Source organism: Saccopteryx bilineata, chromosome 4 (genome assembly GCF_036850765.1).
Source record: "Saccopteryx bilineata isolate mSacBil1 chromosome 4, mSacBil1_pri_phased_curated, whole genome shotgun sequence".
Taxonomy (NCBI): domain Eukaryota; kingdom Metazoa; phylum Chordata; class Mammalia; order Chiroptera; family Emballonuridae; genus Saccopteryx; species Saccopteryx bilineata.
In genome coordinates this window covers 56431691-56455463 of record NC_089493.1, presented here as the reverse complement: position 1 = coordinate 56455463, position 23773 = coordinate 56431691, and the positions used below count along the sequence as shown (strand labels likewise).

Here is a 23773-nt window from a genome sequence, read left to right as displayed (position 1 = left end):
GGCCTTTAGTGTGGGACGGATAAATATATCACGTGACTGAGACAAGCGTCAAGAGTGAGTCTTAGACGGATGTAACGGAATCTGGTCATTTTTAAAGAATAAAACATTGTTCAGAGACTTAAATATAAATAAAATGGAAATAATGTAAGTTATTGCTTCTTTCTGTGCAGACCGGTACCAAATGGCCCACGGACTGGTACCAGTCCGCGGCCTGGGGGGGTTGGGGACCACTGCTCTAGAGGACATTGACTCCTGATACTCACATCCTAGGACAAGTATAGAACCCAACCTGATAGGGATACTTGAAAAATATCAAGTCATCATGAGCCAGGAATGACAGAGCAAAGTGCAAGGTTTACACTAAGAAGAAGTATGACAATACTATAAACTAATTTTTACAATGTGACAAACTATCAGTGAGGGGGAACAGACTTAAAAAATAAACCCCCCAGATCTCAGGCTTCTTGGTAACTGCCAGGTAATCGTCGTTCCTCTGGAAATGAGAAACAATCCAATCCCGCATTCAGATAAACTTTCTTACTCTCATAGGGAAAAGTCTTTCAAGAATGTAAAGCTATGTTTAAAAGATTATCTCCCATGGTAATTAAGCAGATTTTCAGACTGAGGTTTCTCCAGAAAGGCAGATAACCGGCACATCGTGGCTCCTGAGAGGAGAACGGCGGTGGCCTGGCTCTCTTGGAGCTGGGAACCAAGCTTTCTGGGGTCCACTCATCAGCATTTCAGCCCTTTATTTCTGTGTTTATAACACCTTCAGAGAGGGTGTTAACTAGAGCAGAGGCAGAAGGAACACCACTTCTTCTGGGAACCCTTCCATAGACAACAGCACCATTCCACAAGAATGTCAGTGTGTTTATGGCCGGCCCACAAAATCCTGATTTCCTGCACTTTGTTCACTAAATAGGGGACCTCACCTGAAAGTGGGGAGAGTCAGAAGCCAAACTTGGTGCCCACGTGCAGTTGGAATGCTGAGAGGACTTGGTCCTAGGTCCAGATGCAGGCAGTAGACCCGGCAGGTTTTTCAGGCTGCCCGACCTTTGGATTTACCTTTTCAGAAATGTTAGAGCTTCAAGGGATTTCAGAATCTCCAGTCCAACCTCACACTGGACCCCAGTTTTCTCACTTGCACATGTCAGTCAGATTTTCCACTGGACTATACTGTTTTTATATGCAAGGCCTCAAAGTCCTGGACTCAAAGCAAATCAACTATACCACGATGGTGACTGGGGGAGAAGACGAGGAAGACAGTTGTTCAGCTCAGGGCAAAACCAAAATCTTTAGGGACGGGAGGAAGCAGAGATAAAGCAATCCTGGGGTGTCATGCACACCTGAGGGGTTAGGAAGGTCTGGGTGGTAAGCCTTCCAGAGCAATGCTGCCGGCCTCTTCTCTGCTCACTACACCACCTGGGCACAAGGTCAGGGTGGCGGAAGCTGCCAGATGGGCATCAATGAAACTTCTCAGGAAGTAAAGAGGCTCTGAGAGATTTCTCCGTGCACACAACCAGAGGGCACTAGGTGAGGACTCTCTTTCCCCAGAGCAGTGGTTCCAGAAGGCTTCATGAAGGAACATTTTAGTGATAGCTAAGCCAAGAGCTCCTTGGGGACTGTGACATCTCATTTTCATCTCTGCGAACTCATGTTATGGTTGGGGGTCACAGGAAACATTTTCCCAAAGAATGAAAGATCCCAGAGAACAGAGAGCTTGGGAAAAGTTATTAGGAAGAATTTTTCTATTATTTTGTCCCAACTGCTCTTTTCTTTGGTGTTAGGCTGAATTAGGTATTTGGAGACAGGAGAGATTAAGGTTATAAAAGGCAGTAGAGTCAGTGGTGGCAAAACCTTCTAGGAAAGAGAGGCAGCTTTATTGGACTGGGAGAGTCCAGAGAATGAGATTCCGGAACCAGGGGTCCGTGACCTCTAACAGGTCACATTCCCTGCCCGAGTCTCCTCTGCCCTTCGTACAAATGAGAGGATTGGACACTATGTTCTAGAATGTCCCTTCTGGCTCTTAAGCTCTAAGATTTATTAAGATTACTAGAACTAAGCGACTTCACCCTCTGAATCAGGTGAGTTTGAACGGGTTGAAGAGGGTTGCTGATGCCAAGGCAGCTCCTGGGCATGTGACCAAGTGCCTAGTGAGAACCAGCTAGGGGACTGAGGGCACAGGGTGCCACTGCTCCTGGGCTGGCTGGAGAGGGACAGCGTCTGCATCAGGAACCTGCCGTGGGTCTCGTCTGCCATCCACAGGGGTACTCATCTTTAAGCGCAGTCACAGGCCCTCAGGTGAGAGGGTCTGAAAGCCTTTTCTACTGTGACTGCTGATGCTTCTTTATTATTGTTGTTACTATTTTAGTGGTCTAGATCCTTACAATGCTACAGTGTCAGCAAGGCAAGAATTGCCTCATTTTATAGATGAAAAATTGAGATGAGCCAATTTGCCCAAAGTTAGACTGGCTAAGTTACCTGGCCTGAGTCACAGGACTTGTGGCTCTTCTGCTTCAGTATTTATTTTATTTATTTATTTTTTACAGAGAGAGTGAAAGTCAGAGAGAGGGATAGATAGGGACAGACAGACAGGAACGCAGAGAGATGAGAAGCATCAATCATCAGTTTTTCGTTGCGACACCTTAGTTGTTCATTGATTGCTTTCTCATATGTGCCTTGACTGTGGGCCTTCAGCAGACCGAGTAACCCCTTGCTCGAGCCAGCGACCTTGAGTCCAAGCTGGTGAGTTTTGCTCAAACCAGATGAGCCTGCGCTCAAGCTGGCGAGCTCAGGGTCCCGAACCTGGGTCCTCTGCATCGCAGTCCAACACTCTATCCACTGCTCCACCGCCTGGTCAGTGCTTCAGTATTTACCCAGGAGATTTGTGCACCTGTCTCCTCCCTCTCCTGCACTATCCTTGAAGGCAAGAACCATGTCTCATTCATCCCTGCCTTGTCCACAATGCCTGGCACAGAGCAGGCCCTCACATGTTTTCTCATGCTAATTTAATGCTTGTTTGTCCCCAGGAAAGCACACACCTATATTAATCTCCTAGCCTCTCATTGTTCAATATGATATTTTTTCCCTCAAAAAAAAAGAAAAGGAAAATAGTGTTACTTCCTTAAGTTCAAAGTTTACCCTCCTCGCTTTCCAGATTATACACATGAGGATTTGTTCTGTCTGGGACCACTCATTAAAAAAGAAATCTGGGCCCTGGACGGTTGGCTCAGTGGTAGAGTGTCTGCCCAGCGTGTGAAAGTCCTGGGTAAGATTCCCAGCCAGGGCACACAGGAGAAGCGCCCATCTGCTTCTCCACTCCTCCCCATCTCCTTCTTTTCTATCTCTCTTCCCCTCCCACAGCCAAGGCTCCATTGGAGCAACGTTGTCCCAGGTGCTGAGGACAGCTCCATGGTCTCTGCCTCAGGTGCTAGAATGGCTGCTGCTGCAACAGAGCAACACCCCAGATGGGTAAAGCATCACCCCCTGGTGGACATGCTGGGTGGATCCCAGTTGGGCACATGCCGGAGTCTATCTGACTGCCTCCCCGCTTCTAACTTTGGAAAAATACCAAAAAAAAAAAAAAGAAAATAAAGAAAAAAAAATCTGGTGGCTGCCACTGTAGCCTGGGGGATGGCCTGCCAAGTATGGGGCATCATGCCAGTTCATAAAACCCTCCACCAGCGGATGATGGCTGGTGTCCCCATCTTGCATGGCTGGGCCATGGTCAGAGCAGCCTCCATCTTTGTGGCTTGTAAGTGAGGAAGAAAGATGCCACGTGGGAGGGCACCAGAACAACCAGTACCAGGGTGGCAGCAAGATGCCTATTGGCCCCCACACTCTGCCTGGGCAATGGGCGACGTGCCACCATGATAACCCTGCCTCTTCACTGGTGGCTGTAGTCCAGGCTGTCGTATTTCAATCCAGTCTCAGCTCTCACCCTCATGCCACGTGCTGTCCTGTCAGAACACCTTCCTGGGGACCAACTCTTCCAAAAGAAGCATCGGTTTCCAGCTACCTAAAAATGTGACTTTCCTCTTGAGTTTTGACTTTGCTTCTTCAGTTGGTTGGATTCCTTCCCTGATTGTGATAAAGGAGATCATGTATATCTCCCAGTTTGTTTTTCCACATAAAAGCAAGGCATTATTTCTTTCCAGTTCATGAATTTTTCTGCTTTAGGCAAAACAGACATGGGCTGAATTTCTGTTTTGAAATGTAACAAGAGATAAATGTGGCACAGCTCAGAATGCCTCTTGTGATTTCTGATTGGGAATGATACATATAAGCCCTAGGATGCAAGATGTGCATTGCCTGAGGCCCACAACTTTTGTGGGGAAAATTTCCCATCTACACAACAGTAGGGAGAAGAGCAAATGAGCCCCATGGCCCCCAGCTTCACCAGCTACCACTCCGCAGCCAAGCCAGTGTCGCCTGTGCCGCACCCACGCTCCTCCGGCCCTGGGTAATTCTGAAATAAATCCAAACACATGTCATCTGAACAAATTTCAGTATGTCTCTCCAAAGCATAAGGACTCAAACCATGATACCATTACTACATCTAAAAAGTAAACAATTCCTTAATAGTATCAAGTCCAGGCAGAATTTTAAAATTTTACAACTATCTCATAACTTTTTCATGGCTTATTTGTAAAATTCAGGATTCAAATAAGGTCCACATATAGCAGTTTGTTGATGTGTTAGGGCCTAGATCTCGATTTAACTGGGCAATGACTCATCAGAGAACAATTGAACCCACTCTCTCAAGACTCAAAATCTCAGCGCTGCCTGGCGCAGTCCATTCTTTGTCCTCATTCAGTCATGGAGTCTAGTTTCCTTCTCCCCCAGCACCTCCACTGCCCCTGAGAGGCCCTCGCCACATCACATGGCAAAGGCTCCCCGCAGGGCCCCTGACTCGGCCCCTCCTGTTAGCTGGCTGCCAGGCTCCTTTCCTATATAACCCAGTTTAACCAGGTGTGGCCCTGCCCCTGTGGCAGCACCCTGTCCCTCCATTCCCTTTCTCTCGCATATGCCCTGCCCCACCTCAGTGAAACAAAGTAGAACCAGAGCCATCTTGCACGGCCAGCCTAAAACGCCTCAGCCTGCCAGGCCTGCAGCGGCCCTCCTGGTCAGCCCCCACAGCCAGGCCAGCTTCCCTGTCCTCAGAATGTGATATGCCCACCAACCTTCATAAATGTTCTTATGCTAAGGATTTGCATAAAGTGCTTTTTTTTTTTTTTTTTGCTCTTCAGCTTTCCGAATCTTATCCACTCCTCAAAGTCCAGCGCAAGTCCTGCCAAAGCTACTCCAGGGCTTTCTCCCTGCCCCGAAGGCCTTAGCTAGGCTACAAATACAGTGACTCGACTTGTCATTTACCTGTTTCACCTAGGACTGTTGTCTCCAGACTAGAACATAAACCCATTCCAGTCTAAAACTCCAAGTCTACAAGTTTTAAAGACCTTTCAAAGACTAGAGCTTTTGCTCACATCCCCCATGTCTGAACACACAGCAGCACTTATGAAACACTTAATGAATTGATTTGAAGGGTTTCTTAAGCTCATTTTCAGAAATCTAGCCATAAAGGGACAAGAGAAGAGTGTTCGTGTATGCGTGTGCGCGCACACATGCATTATAGGAAGATGAAGGTAACAGGAACTCTTTGCTTTATTCATTTTTTTTTTATTATTAATTTTTAGAGAGGAGAGAGAGTGAGAGAGAGAGAGAGAGAAGGGGGAGGGAGGAGCAGGAAGCATCAACTCCCATATGTGCCTTGACCAGGCAAGCCCAGGGTTTTGAACCGGCGACCTCAGTGTTTCCAGGTCGACGCTTTATCCACTGCGCCACCACAGGTCAGGCGTAACAGGAACTCTTTGGGTTTTCAATGGAGCGATGTGAGCATATTTCCATGACGAAGGAAAGGGGAGCAGAGAAGGAAGGCGGGCCCAGGAGAAGGAGGGGCTCATTAATGGAGTGTGACCCTGAGAAGAGAGTGGGGGTGGGGACCCAGCAGCCGGCAGAGGTAGAAATGAACTCTGGGCTGAAGGAGGCACTCAGTAAATGTTTGCCGAATAGGTCAGACCAGAACACTGAAGCCTGCCTGGAAAGGAAACCCAGAGGGTGAAATGCCCAGTCAGAAATCCTGGGACCCTGCAAGCCGGCAGAGGTGATCAGAGAGAAGGACTGGCTATGGGAAGACCAGCAGTCTAAGTTTCTCATGTTCCGAGATGTATGCAGCCAGAGCACACCCATGAGCCTAAAAATGTCCATGGGATATTTTAAAAACTGAACTTATATTGGGTTATTAATATACATGTGCCTTGTTTTGAAATTTAATTACAGAAAATTTCAAAGCAGATACAAAAATAAAGAGCATAGTATGATGGCCCCATGTACCTAACTATTCACAACTAGTTTGATTTCATCTATCCCCCACCCCATCCACTTCCCCTCCAATGGATTACTTTGAAGAAAAAAAAAATCTATGTTTGCTTATGTATAACTAAAGAAAAGAGCCCTTAAAAAATAACCACAATATTGTTTTTGCATCTTAAAACTGTTAACAATAATGTCTTAATGTCATCAACTATCCAGTTAGTGTTCACATTTCCCCAATTGTTCCACCAATTCATTTAACAGTTCATTTGAGTCAGAGTTCAAATAAGGTCCATGTATTGTGATTCATTAATATGTCTCAAGTTTCTTCTTACCTATACCTCCTCCTTTCATCTCTCTCCAGCATGGGCGTATTTACTCTACCTATGTGTGTACAGACTCACTACTTGCCTTGGGCAAATAATTTATGCAAGTAAATGAAGGATAATTTTATTATAACATTTTTTCAGGCATGATAATAGGGGTAAGTAAAATTAAAACAATTTTTTAAATTACAATTGACATATAATATTATTAGTTTCAGGTAGTAAAAATTTTATGGGTTGAGTAATTTTTTAACATGACACATTATAGCACATATTATAATAACAAAAGCACATTATGCCTGGGAGAAAACAAGAACTATGTAATTACCCATTCATTCTGATTACTCTTTCTCATCCTGTGTGCTCAAGAATAATATATAAAAAATGTTAATAAAAGTAAATTTTTCATTTTTATTTGTTTATAACTTGAACTGTATTGATGAGTCTGGACCTCAAAAAAAAAAGAGTACATTCATTATCCTATTTTGAGTTGGTTTTTTGGACACTTTTAAGTCCTTTAGATCTACCTGCTGCCGCGGACATTCCTTGGTGGTCCTACTCTTTGAGGTGGAGCCCCTCAGCGTCCAGGTAAATGCAAGCAGCTGCCTGGGAGTCAGTCCTGGCCACTTGCTCCAGGGCATGGCACTTTGGACTGGCTACCGAACACAGTCAGGTCAAAACTTGCCCCAACAGATAAACTTAGAGTGGCAAGGGTTATACATTCTGGATGTTGACATACCTTTAGTCAAAGTTTCAGTACAGTAAAACCTTAGGTCAGCCCTCAAAGTTTGTAACATGATCTGATTATAGTAAAAATGTAATTCATCCTGGCATGTGTATTTAGATGAAAGTGATCACAGCTTATGTCTCAAATTTGAATATACATTTAATGAGATAGATTACATTTGCAATAAAAATGAATATTCAAATGCTGAGTAAAGGAGAAAATTGCTAAACACCCTCCTTGGAGTGCTATTTAATTTTGAAGTTAATCTATTCATTTTTTCAGTAAATGTGCCTACTATGTGCCAGACACTGTACTAGGTATTGCAGACACAATGGAGAACACAACAGATCTGATCTCTGTTCCTCATAGAGCTTATAGTCCAGTGGAAGAGATTGATAGTAAGTTAAAAATAAGCAAACTAACACATAAATACAGCTAGTGCTCGACTTACGACCACGACTGGTTCTGACAGACCAGTCGTAACACGATTTGGTTGTAAGTTGAGGAGGCTATATGTACAGTACTGTGAAATGATGTTATAAAAATCTTTAAGTCATATTTTATCATAATTTTCTTTCATTATTGTTATATATCATAATTTTCTTTGTTCATTTTATGCCATTTGTATCATCTCTACACCATTTTGTTTCTTATTTTTACATTCGTCAGGTTTAAGTAAAACACTGCATTACCAGTATAACTGGTTTCGTATTTGCAAAGACAATTTCCTCTTGGTAGACATCTTGGGAGGGGTTTGATGAAAAATATCCAAGACACAAAACACAAATTGCTGTACCGAGTCTGGGATAACAGTTGAAATAGTGCACGTGGAGATGGTAGTGCTGCCAGAAGCTGGTTTGCACTGTCGAACGCCCAGCTGGGCAACGCTTGCGCTGCCAGACGTGGAGCAGTCGTGGCTAGCGATTGTGGTCATAAAGTCGAATGGTCATAAGTTGCATAGGTCGTAAGTCGATCAATATTTGTAAAATGGTCTAGTCAGCAACGGTGCAGGCAGGCTTCTCAGAGGACGTGCCATTCAAGTTGAGACTTAAAGGATGGGACTGAGCCATGAGTAAAACCTAACAGAGGGCACAGCGTGCTCAGAGGCCCTGCAGCAGCAGGGTGCTTGTATATTTTGTGTGTATGTGATGTAAAGACTCAGAAAGAACACAGGATTCATCTGGCTTCCCCTTGGCTAGGCTGGGCACTGCCTTGTGACAAGGCTGAGCAGGAATCATTCAGCACCTGCTCAAGTAACCTCCGCTATCTGTTAGGTTATCCTTTCAGGGGGCTGGAACCCACTATTCTCTGGGGGTCATCCATCAGTCATGGTCCTGTGGCTGGGACCACAGAGAAAACGGCTCAGCCACAGGACCCCACTCACAGGGGAAGGCAGCCTCCATGTCCTCTCTAAATCCATTTCAATACAACTCCCCAGAATGTTGTTGGGATGTGGAGGCCACATTTTCAAAATAGATTTACTGTGTTCTTTATATCTCCTGAAGCACACTCTGGAGTTGATTAAACTATATACAGCTTCTCGTAGAAGTCCAGTGGGGTTCAGCCTGTCAGTAGTATGGAGTTTCCAGAGCGTCCACTGTGGCTGGATTCTGACCACCCACCCCACTCCCGCAGAAGGCCACATTCTGCTGACTGTGCCTGTTTTCCTGCCGGCCCAGTGGAAAAGCATCGCCATAAAGCCCAAGATCCTGCCCAGAAGGAAAGGAGGATAGCAGGGGTGTGGGTTAATGATTGCTGGATGAAGTTTTATGATTTTGTTATAAACAAACAGAAGCCAAGGAATCAAACTGGTGTTGAAACATTTCCGGTGTCAATGTTACAAATGAATCAGAGCCGGGGCAGTGAGCAAGGGCTCGAGGGTCAGGTTACTTATTACTGACAAAGCTTCAAGCAGGACTGCCCCAGCAGGCTCACTCTTCCTTGGATTTTATGTTATAGATCAATACAAGTAGAAAAGTTTTCTAAAGATGCTTTAATCCATACTTTATATCAAACTTTTCTCTCTCTTTTTGTGATAGAGACAGAGAGAAAGACAGATAGGATCAGACAGACAGGAAGGGAGAGATGAGAAGCATCAATCCTTTGTTGAAGCTCCTTAGTTGTTCACTGATTGCTTTCTCATATGTGCCTTGACCGGGGAGCTATTGCAGAGCTAGTGACCCCTTACTCAAGCCAGCGACCTTGGGTGCAAGCCAATGATCTTGGGCTCAAGCCAGTGACCCCATACTCAAGATAGTGAGCCTGCACTCAAGCTGGTGACCTCAGGGTTTCAAACCTGGGTCCTCCACGTCCCAGTCCGATGCTCTATCCACGTGCCATCACCTGATCAGGCAAACTTTTTTCTTTCTTATGTCAGTTTTTGTCTGGGTCAGTTTGAGAAGGAGGACTGAGACTAGGATTGGATAAATCCTCCCAAGCCACTCTTAGCATCATTTCTGGTTTAGCCATGGCAGAGGGGGCCTGTTGTGCAGGCTGGAAGTGAGAAGGCGGCTGCTGAAGACTGGGGCTGTCAACTTAACTCTGTGAGCCCCTGGCAAGTCCTTCCTCTCTACCTTACCATGTCTAGAGGGCCCTCCCTGTCCTATAATCTGTTGGCAGTATTGCTGGGGTGGAGGGGAGAGTAGAGGTGGAGGGAGTGGGGTGAAGAAGAGGGGACTCTGCCAGGTTATCTCTGGAGGGAAGGTTTTTATAGGGGGGAGGGTGGGACCTAGAGGCTGCCAAAGGTAGATGGGTAACAACTGCTTGCTTCTGCTCCTGCATCTCTGCCACCCTCTTAAAGAGTGTTTACTGGGGAGAGTTCTGCCCTCCCTCCGGGCCTCCCTGCACCTTCTCTCACCTCCACATTGTGTTGCAGCGATGCTGAGCTGCTGGCATTATTCAGACACACCAAGCTGCTTCCCGTCTCCATCCGCGGAAAAGCCCTCTCTCTGCCTGCCTCACCCCTGAAGGCAGGACAGGTGTTTCCCTCTTCTCCATGCTCCTGTAGAGCCCTTTGCATTTCTCTTTCCTAGCAGCACCTACACTTGTCAAAATAAGATTTTAGATCTTTTACTGCAGTAGACCAGAAGCTCCCCAAGTGCAGTCCCTGGACAAGCATCAGCATCATCATCATTAGCATCATCATCATCACCTGGGAACTGACTTGAAATGCAGGTTCTCGGGCCCTACCCCAGACCTGCGAGTCAGACACTCTGGAGGTGGCCCCGGGCATCTGTCATTGAACAAGCCCTCCAGGTGATTCTGGTGCTTGATGAATGCTGAGAACCACTGCACGAGGCTCTCAGCTCATTCATTCCTGTGTACCCAACTCCTCCCACTGAGCCTGGTAGACTGAAGTGTTCAGCAAATGGCTCTTGAACAATAAACAACAAACTACTAATAAGTTAGACAAGTTTCTAAAGTGGTAAGGAAACAGCCTAACCTGAAGAATGAAACCCAGCCAGACCTGGGTCACCAGCCAGGGCTCAATACATATTATTCCCTTTGATCTTCTCTGGCTCATTTTCAGAGGAAGCATGATGGATGTGAACGTGCCAAGTCCACAGTCAAGCCGGCCGTCCTGTTCTACCCTCTTTAAAAAGATGGCTACTCATTGTTGACCATGGGAACATAACCTCCTTTTCTAAACCTGTTTTCTTGGCTCATTTCATCTTTTTTTTGTGTGTGTGGTAACAGTATTTACTACTTTAACCATTTTTAAGTGAGTACAGTGGCATTAAGTACATTCATAGTGTTGTGGAACCAGAACCACTATCCATTTCCAGAACTTTTTCCATCATCCCAAACAGATATTCCCCGTGGGAATATAAAATAGTACAACCACTGTGAAAAGTTTGATGCTTCTTTAAAAAGTTAAACATGCAATTATCGTGTGATTCAGCAACTCTACTAGGTATAGACTCAAAGGAATTGAAAGTGGGGACTCAAACAGATACCTGTACACCAATATTCATAGCAGAATTATTCATAACAGCCCAAAGGTGGAAGTAACCTAAGTTACTTTGCCCGTTGGCATGTGAGTAGGTAAACAAAATGGGGTATAGGCATACAATAGAATATATTTGATCATAAAAAGTTTCATCTCAGTTTAATGAACAAGTTCTTTCCCAAGAATCTAACCCACTAGATGTAGAGTCAAGTTAAGTCTCTATATTTTCACAGCACAGAACCAACCTTCTGCTGGATGCTCAGTAAACTCTCATTGGTTGAGGAAAACTTTCTGTAAAATACTTGGTCTAGACTCTGAACAGTGGTTGTCAAACTTGAGTGTGCATTAAAATTCCCTGGGGTGGCTTGCTTGTTAAAAGCTGAATCACTGTGCCCCACCCACAGAATGCCAAATTCGGCAACTTTAGGGTGTGTAGAGGCCCTGAATAGGAAAATAAAACAGGGACAGAGGCAAAGGCCACAGTGACTTTACTGACAAAAGTACTAAACATGGTACTATGCTGAATGCAGCACAACAGGGATAGAATTAGCAATTCTGATTAATCAATAGATGGGGACATTTGAGCTACTTCGCTTGCCCTTTAATCTGCTCTAAAGAAGTTCCACTTCCCGACTTGTCATTCTCTTCTCCTCATTCTCTTCTCTGCTTCCTTACTTCTTCATTTGTCCCTGCTTTTATTTTATGTATATCAATAAATACCTGTAAGGACTGGGGGTCAGGGCTGTCTCACGAAACCTGTATGGGGGATCGTGAGGCGGTCTCTCCTAGGTCCCTCGGTGCACACCATGTGGTCTCTGAGTAGTCATTATCTCCGTGACAGGGGCAGAGCCAAAAAAATCTGCATTTCTGACATATTTCCAGTGAGGCAGATGCTACTGGTCTGGGACCACACTTTGAGACCCATGGGTCTAGAGCAGTACCCTATTTCCTCATGTCTAAGACATACCTTTTTCTGAAAAAATTTGGGGCCTAAAAATTGGGTGCGTCTTATATAGTGGTAGTGGCATTTCAAATGCCATAGATGGAACTGAGGACGAGTCATCAGACACAGATGAGGACAAGCTAATGGATGGGAGTTTTGACAGGTGATGAGGAGTTGTATGAATTTTATGATGAATAAAACTTGAGTTCAATAACTTTAGGTAATACATTAAAAAAAAATTTCAGAGCCCTGGCCGGTTAGCTCAGTGGTAGAACGTTGGCTTGGTGTTCAGGAGTTCCGGGTTTGAATCCCGGCCAGGGCACACAGGAGAAGCGCCCATCTGCTTCTCCACCCCTCCCCTCTCCTTCCTCTCTGTCTCTCTCTTCCCCTCCCGCAGCCAAGGCTCCATAGGAGCAAAGTTGGCCCAGGCGCTGAGGATGGCTCTATGGCCTCTGCCTCAGGTGCTAGAGTGGCTCTGGTCGCAACAGAGCAACGCCCCAGATGGGCAGAGCATCGCCCTCTGGTGGGCATGCCGGGTGGATCCCGGTCGGGTGCGTGCAGGAATCTGTCTGATTGCCTCCCTGTTTCCAGCTTCAGAAAAATACAAAAAAAAAAAAAAAAAAGATTCGGGCCTCAAAATTAAGATGCATCTTGTACATGGGGAAATACGGTATTTCTCAATCCTGGGTGCATACTGGAATCTCCAAAAGCTTCTAACTTTGCTCCTGACCCAGGGCCTGAGAGCAGGTTTAATTGGCCTTAGGTGGGGTCCAGATACAGAAGGCTTTAAAAAGCAGCCCAGGTGATTCTAATATGCAGCCAAAGTAAAGAGAAGCTGGTGGAAAGCCCTTCTCAGCAGGTCGGCAGCGTCGTGGCTGGAACCAGGGCTTTTTTCTCTCCAGTGTCAGGTAAGATTGCTTTTTTTTCCAAAAAAAAAAAAAAATTTACAGTTGACACTTGAAAACTTGGGAGTTAGGGGAACCAACACTGCCCACTAATACCCTATGCAGTTGAAATAACTTTTCAACTTGTATAACTTTTAACTTCCCTAAAACTTCAGTTACCCCTCGGTATCCTCAGGAGATTAGTTCCAGAACACCCCTTCCCCAGCCCAGTGTGTTTTTACCAGAAATAATCCACATATAAGTGGATCTGGGCAGTTCAAACCTGTGTTGTTCAAGGGTCAACTGTAATTAATTTTTACTGTGGCAAAATATATACAACACAAATTGACCACTGGTGATATTCACAGGGCTGTGCAGCCATCACCACTGTCTAGCTCTAGAATATGTCCATCACCCCAGAGGAAGCCCCATACCCACTAAGCAGTCATTTCCCATTTCCCTTCTTCCCCCCAGCCCCTGGCAACCACTCATCTCCTTTCTATCTCTAAGGATTTGCCTATTATGTGTATTTCATTTAGATGGAATCATAGTCTGTGTCTGGCTTCTTTCATCTGGTATATATAACAAGGTTCATCGTGCAGTAGCATGTATCAGTGCTTCATTCCCTTTTATGGCTGAGTAATCCCATTGAATGGATATACCAGTATTTGTTTGTCCCCTTAAGGGTTGCTTTTTATTGTAGTTTACCTATTTGACTCTGGTTAAATTGCTATTCTCTTCTGTAAAATGGTTGTTGACTGAGATTAAGCATTGGCATTTGTCCTGTGTGGGTTTCAGAAAATAAGCCAGGGACAGAGCTGGCATGAAAGTAACAGGGAGGAAATAAGACTCTAGGGGTTGATGAGGCTATTGTTTGTAACAGGCTCCTGCATGAAAAGGGAAATCTTCAGGTAGCAATGATAATAGGCCCTGGTTGGGTAGCTCAGTTGGTTGGTGTGTTGTCCTGAAATGCCAAGGTTACAGGTTTGATCCCCAGTCAGGGCACACACAAGAATCAACCAATGAATGCATAAATAAGTGGAACAACAAATTGATTTTTCTCTCTCTTGTTCTCTCTCTCAAATCAATTAAAAAAATAATGATAATAAAAGCATCTTCTGTACAAGGTGATGTAGTAATGTTCTCTGACACTAAAAGGAACTTGGTGGGAGAACGAATAATGTGGACAGAGGCAGCCTAGTGAGTCTCCTTCCCTGGCAAAGAGAGATTTGAAATTGTCACAGGTGCTTTTAATCGTTAGCATAGCTGCCTTTTCTGGCTGACATGTCTTCCCTTCCCATCCACTTTCTCAGCACTCGTCCTCGTTGACAGTGTAAGGCTGGCTGTGGCCGTGAGGAAGCCGTGACTGGATCGGGCAGTTAATATGTCAGGGACGAACCCAGTTATCTAAGCTGAACGTGGCCCCATACAAATGATTTAGTTGTGGACTTTTGCTACTTATTTACTAGGACGAGTAGCTGCCTTCCTCTGCTCTGATTTCTCCCCTCCTCTTTGCAGCTGAGCATCTTACAAGAGCCTACACTGCTCACTTCTGCATCTTTTCTTCCCATTCAATCTCGCTGTCCGGGATGCTGACTCCCCAGCTCACGTCCCACTAAATTCAAATAGACTCTTGAGCCCTGTGTTTCTTGCAGCCCTTGGCCATGGTACCTCTTCCCCAACCCCTTCATTTCTGAAGCCTCTCCCGGTTTCTGGGGACATGGCTTTGTCTGAGTTGTTCTACCATTTTTTCTAACCCTTCTAAGCTCTCTGTAGCTACCTGTCCCTCAGTGTCAGCTGTCCTGAGGTTTTGTCCTTGGCTCACACACATTCCCCTGGCATAGTCCCCTCCCTTCTCATGGCTTCAACACCACCTCTGCCCTGCCACGGTTTCCTCCTGAGCTCTAGACCAGTTAGTGCCTACTGGATGCCTCCACTAGTTAGTATGCAGACTCCTGACATCCGACATGGCTGGAGGGAGAGGCAGACAGGCAAACAAATAATTTCTTTTTTTCTGAAGTTGGAAACGGGGAGGCAGTCAGACAGACTCCCACATGCGCCCGACCGGAATCCACCCGGCATACCCACCAGGGGGCGATGCTCTGCCCATCTGGGGCGTTGCTCTGTAGCAACCAGAGCCATTCTAGCGCCTGAGGCAGAGGCCACAGAGCCATCCTCAGCACCCAGGCCAACTTTGCTCCAATGGAGCCTTGGCTGTGGGAGGGGAAAAGAGAGACAGAGAGGAAGGAGAGGGGGAGGGGTGGAGAAGCAGATGGGCGCTTCTCCTGTGTGCCCTGGCTGGGAATCGAACCCGGGACTCCTGCATGCCAGGCTGATGCTCTACCACTGAGCCAACTGGCCAGGGCTAATAATTTTTTAAAATATGCAAACTCACCATCTTTTCCTCTCACTCACCTCCCTCCAAAACCTTCTCCAACTCCTTCAACATCCTCTGTGTCAGCGGATGGTCCCACCCACCACACCAAAAGCCTGGAATCGTTATCGACTCTTTATTTTCCTCTCCTTTGCCCCCACTTCTAGGCACAGAGACATAACAATTTTACTCTTTTTTCATTTTAAGTAAACAGGAAAATTATAAGAATAGCACAATGAATTCTCATTACTCTTCATGTAAAATCACCAGTTGTTAACATTTTGCCACACCTGCTTTATTACCCTCTCTCTATATACATATATGCATGTGTTATTATTGTTATTTCTGAGCCCTCTGAGAGAAAGTCACAGACATCATGCCCTGTCATATTTAAATACTTCAGTATCCATTTCCTGATAACAAGGACATATTCTTAAAAATCACAATATAATTATCAAAGTCAGGAAATTTAACAATTAATACAATACTGTTATATACAATCAGTATTGAAATGTCTACACCCAGTATCAAAGGATCTTCCCACAGATTACCTATTATTTATAAAGGGGGAAATGGTACCATTTAAATGGAGAAAGCGAACAGACATCAATATTATGACCAGTAATGGGACAAGTGGCATCAAATGTCTCCTGATGTAATGCATGGTGAAGAACACATTATTTCTGTGGGATTCATGCCAAAATGTACAACCTGAATCTCACACCAGATAAATCCAAGCTGAGGGACAGTCTATCGGCTATCTGGTCCGTATGCCCCAGAACTATCAAGGGCCTGAGGGATCTAAAGAGACACCCAAATAAATGCAACAGGCTATCTAGACTGATTCCTGGATCAGAAAAAAATGCTATCAAGGACCATATAGAATTAAAAAACAAACAAACAAAGTGGCCCTGGCCAGTGGGCTCTGGTAGAATGTCGGCCCAGCGTGTCGATGTTCCGGGTTTGATTCCCGGGGCAGACAAAAGCGACCATCTGCTTCTCCAGCTCTCCTCCCTTCTCTTTCTCTCTGTATATATATATTTCTCCCTCTCTCTCTCTCTCTCTCTCTCTCTCTCTCTCTCTCTCTCTTTCTCCCTCCCTCCCTCCCTCCCTCTCTCCCTGCCTCCCTCCCTCCCTCCCCCAGTCATGGCTCAGTTGAAGCAAGTTGACTCCAGGAGCTGAGGGTGGCTCCATGACCTCACTTCAGGTGCTAAAATATTTTGGTTGCTGAGCAACGGAGCAATGGCCCCAGATGGGCAAAGCATCACCCCATAGTGGGCTTGCCGGGTGGGTCCCGGTTGGGGTGCATGCAGGAGTCTCTCTGCCTCCCTGCTTCTCACTTAAGAAAAATAAAACAAACAAACAAACAAACAGAAAACTTGGCCTTCATTTGTCCTTCCCAGCACAGCCCTGTTCAGACCCATAGCTCCCTATCTATCCTCTCAGTAGTCTTGTTTGTCCAGGCCTCCCTCACAACCCTCTGCCCTCCACACGCATGTACACCAAATCAAGACATTTCATTGCTGAAAGTTTTTCAGTGGCCCCTTAAGCCTTCAGGATTAATCCCAAGGTCTGAAGTGCAGCCCCCTAGATCCTCATGATGCCAGCCTCCTTTCACCTGTCAAAAACTGGGAGGTGGCCCTGGCTGGTTGGCTCAGTGGTAGAGCGTCGGCCTGGCATGCGGAAGTCCCGGGTTCAATTCCCGGCCAGGGCACACAGGAGAAGCGCCCATCTGCTTCTCCACCCCTCCCCCTCTCCTTCCTCTCTGTCTCTCTCTTCCCCTCCCGCAGCTGGGGCTCCATTGGAGCAGAGATGGCCCAGGCGCTGGGGATGGCTCCTTGGCCTCTGCCCTAGGCGCTAGAGTGGCTCTGGTCGCGACAGAGCGACGCCCTGGATGGGCGAAGTGTCACCCCCTGGTGGGCGTGCAGGGTGGATCCCAGTCGGGCACATGCGGGAGTCTGTCTGACTGTCTCTCCCCGTTTCCAGCTTCAGAGAAATACCAAAAAAAACAACAACAACAAAAAAAAACAAAAAAAACTGGGAGGTGTGGGGGGTGTCCAAGGCTTCACTCAGATTAACAAATTAGCCCACCACACTTTTGTGTATTGTGGATGCTGGCGAAGACATGAGACTCCTTAGTCAGAGACTAAGGACAGTTTAATATAGTAAGTCCTCACTAAATGTCACTGACAGGTTCTGCAACTTAAAGCAAAACAACATATAACAAAACCAATTTTACCACTGGCTAATTGCTATAAACAAGAGTTTAGTTCTTGCAGCATTTCATCAATGTTATAACAAAACGACTTTGAATGAAATGACGTTATTCGAGGACGTGCTGTGCTCATCATGAAGGTCTCAGAGCGACATTTGCGCCTGTTTCCCCAGCCTCAATTTCACAGGACCAGGTGACGCTTGCACAGGCAAATTACTCGGCAAGTGGCTGAGGAACTCCAGCTTAGGAAACCTCAATCATTTAAAGGGGGCAATTAGCAAACCTGCCCAACTTCTGCCTCCAAGGGAGACATTATCTTTATTTTACTGACAGGAAACAAATCTGCTCTCTGCCCTGGCAGGAGACAACATTCTCTCTATCTCATAAGACAGCTTTCTATATAAACATCCTTGAAAAGAGAGTCTGGAACAAAAGCCGTCAGTATCTCTGCTAACACACGTGATGCAACAGGAGACCCAGGGAGCACTGGCCTCCAGCATCCTGACTCTCTAACTGGGCCGCACACTCTCGCCTGCTTTTTGGACTTCTATTGCCTGCAGTGGGGTGCTGTCCCATCTCTGTAATGCACACATATGAACACACACTCTCTCCTTGCCCTGCTAATTCCTTTGTTTTTCAAGAATCAGCTCCTTAGGCAGGCCTAATAGCCACCCTTGCACCCAAATTGCAACTTTTTGTATCCATTCTGTGTCCACAGAACCCGTGAACTTTATCATATAGCACTTAATTTTATCTGTTGTGATGAACTGTTTACGTGTCTGCTAGCCCCTCAACCATCAGCCCACTGAAGGCAAATGCTGTGCTATCCTGTCGCTGATCCCTGCTGACCAGTCCACAAAGGCGATCACTAAGGACGGCTTGACAGAATAAATGAATTAGTGAAAAAAACTGTTATTTTAAAGCTGCCAGCAGTTCCTTCCCATCACTTGAGGTACAGTAGGATGTAAAAACTGATGAAACTGGAAAACTGGCCTGGGGTTCCTCAGCATTTTCTACATTCTGGGGGAGGGGTCAGAACTTTGTCCTTGGGGAGGGGAGGTGCTACCCACATTGTAGGAAGGAGCGCTTTGATAAGCCTTCTCAGTTACACAGGCATGAGGCCAGTAAAGACAAAGGCAGCGCCCCAGCGGCAGCAATCCGAATGCCAATGCCGCGGCTTCAGGCTGAGAGGCTGAGCGTTTGGGTCAGCCGTCCAGTGATACAAACGGAGTGCCTCTTTAACAGATCCATGTCCTTGCAAAGAATGTTGTTTTTCTAAATATAAATTTTATTGTCCTGGACTGGAATGTTGTTGCCACCATACTGTTATTTTAAACTCAGCCAGTGGTTCTCAACAGGAGTGATTTTGTCCATCAGGAGAGTTGCCAATGTCTGGAGACATTTTTGCTACTGGTGTCTACTGGGTAGTGGTCGGAGATGCTACTAAACATCCTATGATGCTCAAGATAGTTCCCCACAACAAAGAATTATCCTGCCCAAGATGTCAATAGTGCATAGGCAGAGAAGCCCTGGACTAGATTATTGTGACTGTGTTGTCTGGACCACGTGTAAGGAAGGAACAGATCACACACACTGTGGAAGAGATTCTTTCCAAAGGAATTGGGTTCTCTTTCTGTCAGTAATCCTGGGGGAGGAAAGAGGTCCGGCCTCAGGGAAGAGGAAGCATAGAAGGACTCCAGGCCAGGAAAGCAAGGCTAGTGCCAACAATATGAGGGTGGAGGACCCCTGGGAAAAGGGATGGTTGCTGCTCTCAGGGAGTACTAATGACAGAGATATCTGTTTTGGATTTTCCTTTTAGGTTATATTTACCTTTTGTCATTCCAGGATCTCAATCAAATTTTGTTAAACTCCAAGGCCTACTTAGTATAATGTTGGGTTTTTCTAACCTATCTTTTTTAAAATTTATTTATTCAGTGAGAAGAGGGGAGGCAGAGACAGACTCCTGCATGCATCCCGACCAGGTTCCACCCAGCAAGCCCACTAGGGGTTGATGCTCTGCCCATCTGGGGTGTTGCTCTGTTGCTCTGCAACTGAGCTCTTCTTAGTGCCTGAGGTGGAGACCATGGAGTCATCCTCAGGAGGCCATGTACCCCAGGGCCAACTTGCTCCAATTGAGCCATGGCTGCAGGAGTGGAAGAGAGAGACAGAAGTGAAAGGGCAGAGTGATGGAGAAGCAGGTGGGCGCTTCTCCTGTGTGCCCTGACTAGGAATCAAACCCAGGACATCCACATACCAGGCTGATGCTCTACCACTGAGCCAAACGGCCAGGTCCTCTAACCTACCATTTAATGAGAACTTATTATGTGCCATGCATCCTTCTGTATCAGAGGTTGGCTAGCATTACCTGCAAAAGGCCAGAAAATAAATATTTCAGGCTTTGGGAACTATCCACTCTCTGTCACTCCCACCCAGCTCTGCTGTTATAGTGCAAAAGCTGCCACAGAAAATATGCAAACAGATGAACACAGCTGTGTTTCAAGAAAACCGTTTTTCTTGGTAGACTGGGGACCATAGTTTGGCAACCATATTAACATGTACTAATTAATTTAATCTGCATACCAACCCAACAACATAGGTACTATGTTCTTATTTAATAGGTGAGGTGACTAAAGCCCAGAGAATGAGTAATATGCCCACTCCAGTCAGTAGCCAGGCTGGGTCTGAGCCTGACAGCTCACGTTCCCCTCCACAGGCTTTGGAGGGTCATACCCTGGGCAGTGGCAGTGGTTATGAGGTGGTGAGAGGTGACTAGGAGATAAGCCCTGGGCAATTGTCCAGAGCTAGAGGGGAGATGCAGCAACGGAGGGATATACGACCTTGTAAACATCCCCTGGGGAGTCTGGAAATAACATAAAGAAAAGATTGGATAAAAAGACACAAACTTTCTGCAGTTACCTCGGGTGGCACCTGGTCTAAAGTGAAGGCAAGCTGGCGCCTAAGCCAGCCGATGTGACGACCCAATTCTCCACTACCAGTTTTCACAATGAGAAAGTCTTTTCTGATATCTAATCTATAGCACGCTTGCTGTTATTTAAAGATACTTCCTCAGTTTTCCCTTCTTGGGGAGAAAAGTTGCTTTTTAATGGTTCTTCTCGCACCTGAAGACCATCAGGCAGGCAGTCTCCTTTCCAGAGAGGCAAGAAGTACAGTGGGAAGGTCATGAAAGGCAGTGAGAAGAGAGTTTTGGAGTCATCTGACCAAGCTGCCAATCACAGCTTGTGACCTTGAACACGTCTCTGAGATTCCCTGAGCTTCTCTTGCAGAATGAAAGTGGCACAGGGATGTGGTGAGGATTACACGCGGTAGCAAAGGTCAGATCCAGATGTGAGGAACTTCCAAGACATGCTGGTTCCCAGGCCTTTCTGAACTGAATGGTTTCAACTCTTCCTTTTTTTCTTAGGGGTGTTTTCCAATCCTTTAGAGAAAGTTCACCCTTTTACCTCGCTGGAAAACAAATCTATGGTTCCCCGCGTCTCCTTTTACTCCTAATGAGAAATGCACGGTAATGCGGCGTTTTGTTTCAGACTGGTTTCCCCTCTGAAATCCTACCAGCCCAGATCAAGTGTCACCTTCTCCCTGGTGCCTTCCCTGGCTCTCAGAGCCAAAAATAAAAGAATAAACCATTCTTTCCTCATGCACTCAAGAAATGTCTCCTGAGCCCCTCCCCTGGGCTGGCTTTGAGCATCTTACCCGAGCAGCCCCTAGGAGGGTATCACACCCACATGATGGGCCTTCCGTCCTCTATCTGGATAACTCTCCTTGAGGCTAGAAATGTTCTTGGCTCACCCCTGAACTCCTTGGAGGCCCTAGAATGCCGACCGTCCTGCATGGGTCCATGCTCAAAAACACCATCACGGGAACAATTCTCCAGTGATAACAGGTTAGCCCAAGCTGGAAAGATAGCCCTTGATTATTAACCCACAAGGTACCTACGCATCGTAAGGGCAGTTACAAGCATTCAGTTCCTGCAGTTCTCATTTTTTTCCAGGGTATACCAAGTTTTCTGACCAGTCATCTTTGCACATTCAGTCTTACTTGCACACCCTGCGCACTCAGTTTTACTCAGTGATGGCACATTCCGTACTTCATCCTCGCTGAGGGACAAGTTTCAACATCACACTAAAAAGTTTATCAAGCCTGACCAGGTGGTGGCGCAGTGAATAGAGCGTCGGACTGGGATGCGGAAGGACCCAGGTTCGAGACCCCGAGGTCGCCAGCTTGAGCGCCGACTCATCTGGCTTGAGAAAAGAGCTCACCAGCTTGGACCCAAGGTCGCTGGCTCCAGCAGGGGGTTACTCGGTCTGCTGAAGGCCCACAGTCAAGGCACATGTGAGAAAGCAATCAATGAACAACTAAGAAGTCGCAATGCGCAACGAGAAACTGATGATTGATGCTTCTCATCTCTCTCCATTCCTGTCTGTCTGTCCCTGTCTATCTCTGCCTCTGTAAAAAAAAAAAAAAAAAAAAAAAAAAAAAAAAAAGATTAAAAAGTTTATCAAAAGCGGCCCTGGCCGGTTGGCTCAGTGGTAGAGCGTCGGCCTGGCGTGCAGGGGACCCAGGTTCGATTCCTGGCCAGGGCACATAGGAGAAGCGCCCATTTGCTTCTCCACCCTGCCCCCCTCCTTCCTCTCTGTCTCTCTCTTCCCCTCCCACAGCCAAGGCTCCATTGGAGCAAAGATGGCCCGGGCGCTGGGGATGGCTCCTTGGCCTCTGCCCTAGGCGCTAGAGTGGCTCTGGTCTTGGCAGAGCGACCCCCCGGAGGGGCAGAGCATCGCCCCCTGGTGGGCAGAGCTTCGCCCCTGGTGGGCGTGCCAGGTGGATCCCGGTCGGGTGCATGCGGGAGTCTGTCTGACTGTCTCTCCCCGTTTCCAGCTTCAGAAAAATACAAAAAAAAAAAAAAGTTTATCAAAAGCTGGGAAGAGGCTTGACCTGTGGTGGCGCAGTGGATCCAGCATCGACCTGAAATGCTGAGGTTGCTGGTTCAAAACCCTGGGCTTGCCTGGTCAAGGCACATACAGGAGGGAGTTGATGCTTTCTATTCCTCCCCCCTTCTCACTCTCTCACTCTCTCTCTCTCTCTCTCTTCTCTAAAATAAATAAAAAATAAAAATAATTTTTAAAAAAGCTGGGAAGAGTATTGGGGAGCTGCCAATAAGAAGCACTGAGGAGTAACTTTAAGATTTCTCTCTCTCACACACACACACACACACACACACACACACACACCCCCGCTCCAAGCATGAGATGAAAGTATCTATACCCAGAACTCAGAAAGCACCGAGAGGCTCACTGCAAGGTCATGGTGTAGGCAATGGGGGTGGGAGTGGGTGGGGGTGGGGGGTATAGGCAGTCCTGAGAGTGTGGATGTGGATGTGGGCATGTGGATGTGTGAATGAGGCCTTCCTGAATAACCAGAAACACTGAGCCCGGAGGCCAGGCGTTCCTCTCCACTCAGTCTGCAGCTGGGCTCTGTCTTGCAGTTTGCTGAGCTTACATGATGTTTGCTCACTACGTGATACTTCTGCCCTGCAGCCCAGCCCACTCACTTGGATCCGCTTTTCTGGCATGCTTCTTCACCTGTGCCTGTCCCCTACCCCCTGTTCTCCCCTCTAACACCGATCTTTCCGATTTGTACCACCACACTCCTTTAGCTGCCCGTTCCCTTCCTGAGAATCCAAAAAGGGTATTGATTTAGGATTGCCCCTGGAAGAATCTCGACATTCTCTCTCAGCCATGTGATGACAGGATTGATGTTGGATTCTACTGATTCTTTTCCATAGCAACCACATTGGTCTTTTATCCACATTTCCATGGTTGTCTCACAAGGACCTGTACCAAACATTTATGTCAAGAGGTATTAAGTCTATTGTGTGTGTGTATGTTGTTTTTTTTAACCACTAAGCCTCTTGCCCTGATGTAGGAAAGTAAAGCAAGTTAATTTGCCATAAGTTGTTTCTGGAAAATCT

The 23773-nt window shown here is 46.4% G+C and overlaps 1 protein-coding gene and 1 non-coding gene across 3 annotated transcripts in view; one reads left to right on the top strand and one right to left on the bottom strand.

Annotated features, from left to right (window-relative positions):
• The window catches only part of CA12 (carbonic anhydrase 12), a 65714-nt gene that overhangs the window by 23328 nt on the left and 18613 nt on the right, over positions 1-23773 (bottom strand). The window lies entirely within an intron of this gene.
• Positions 17211-17286, top strand: TRNAA-GGC (transfer RNA alanine (anticodon GGC)). Its single transcript has one exon. It is a non-coding gene; the product is annotated as a tRNA-Ala (tRNA).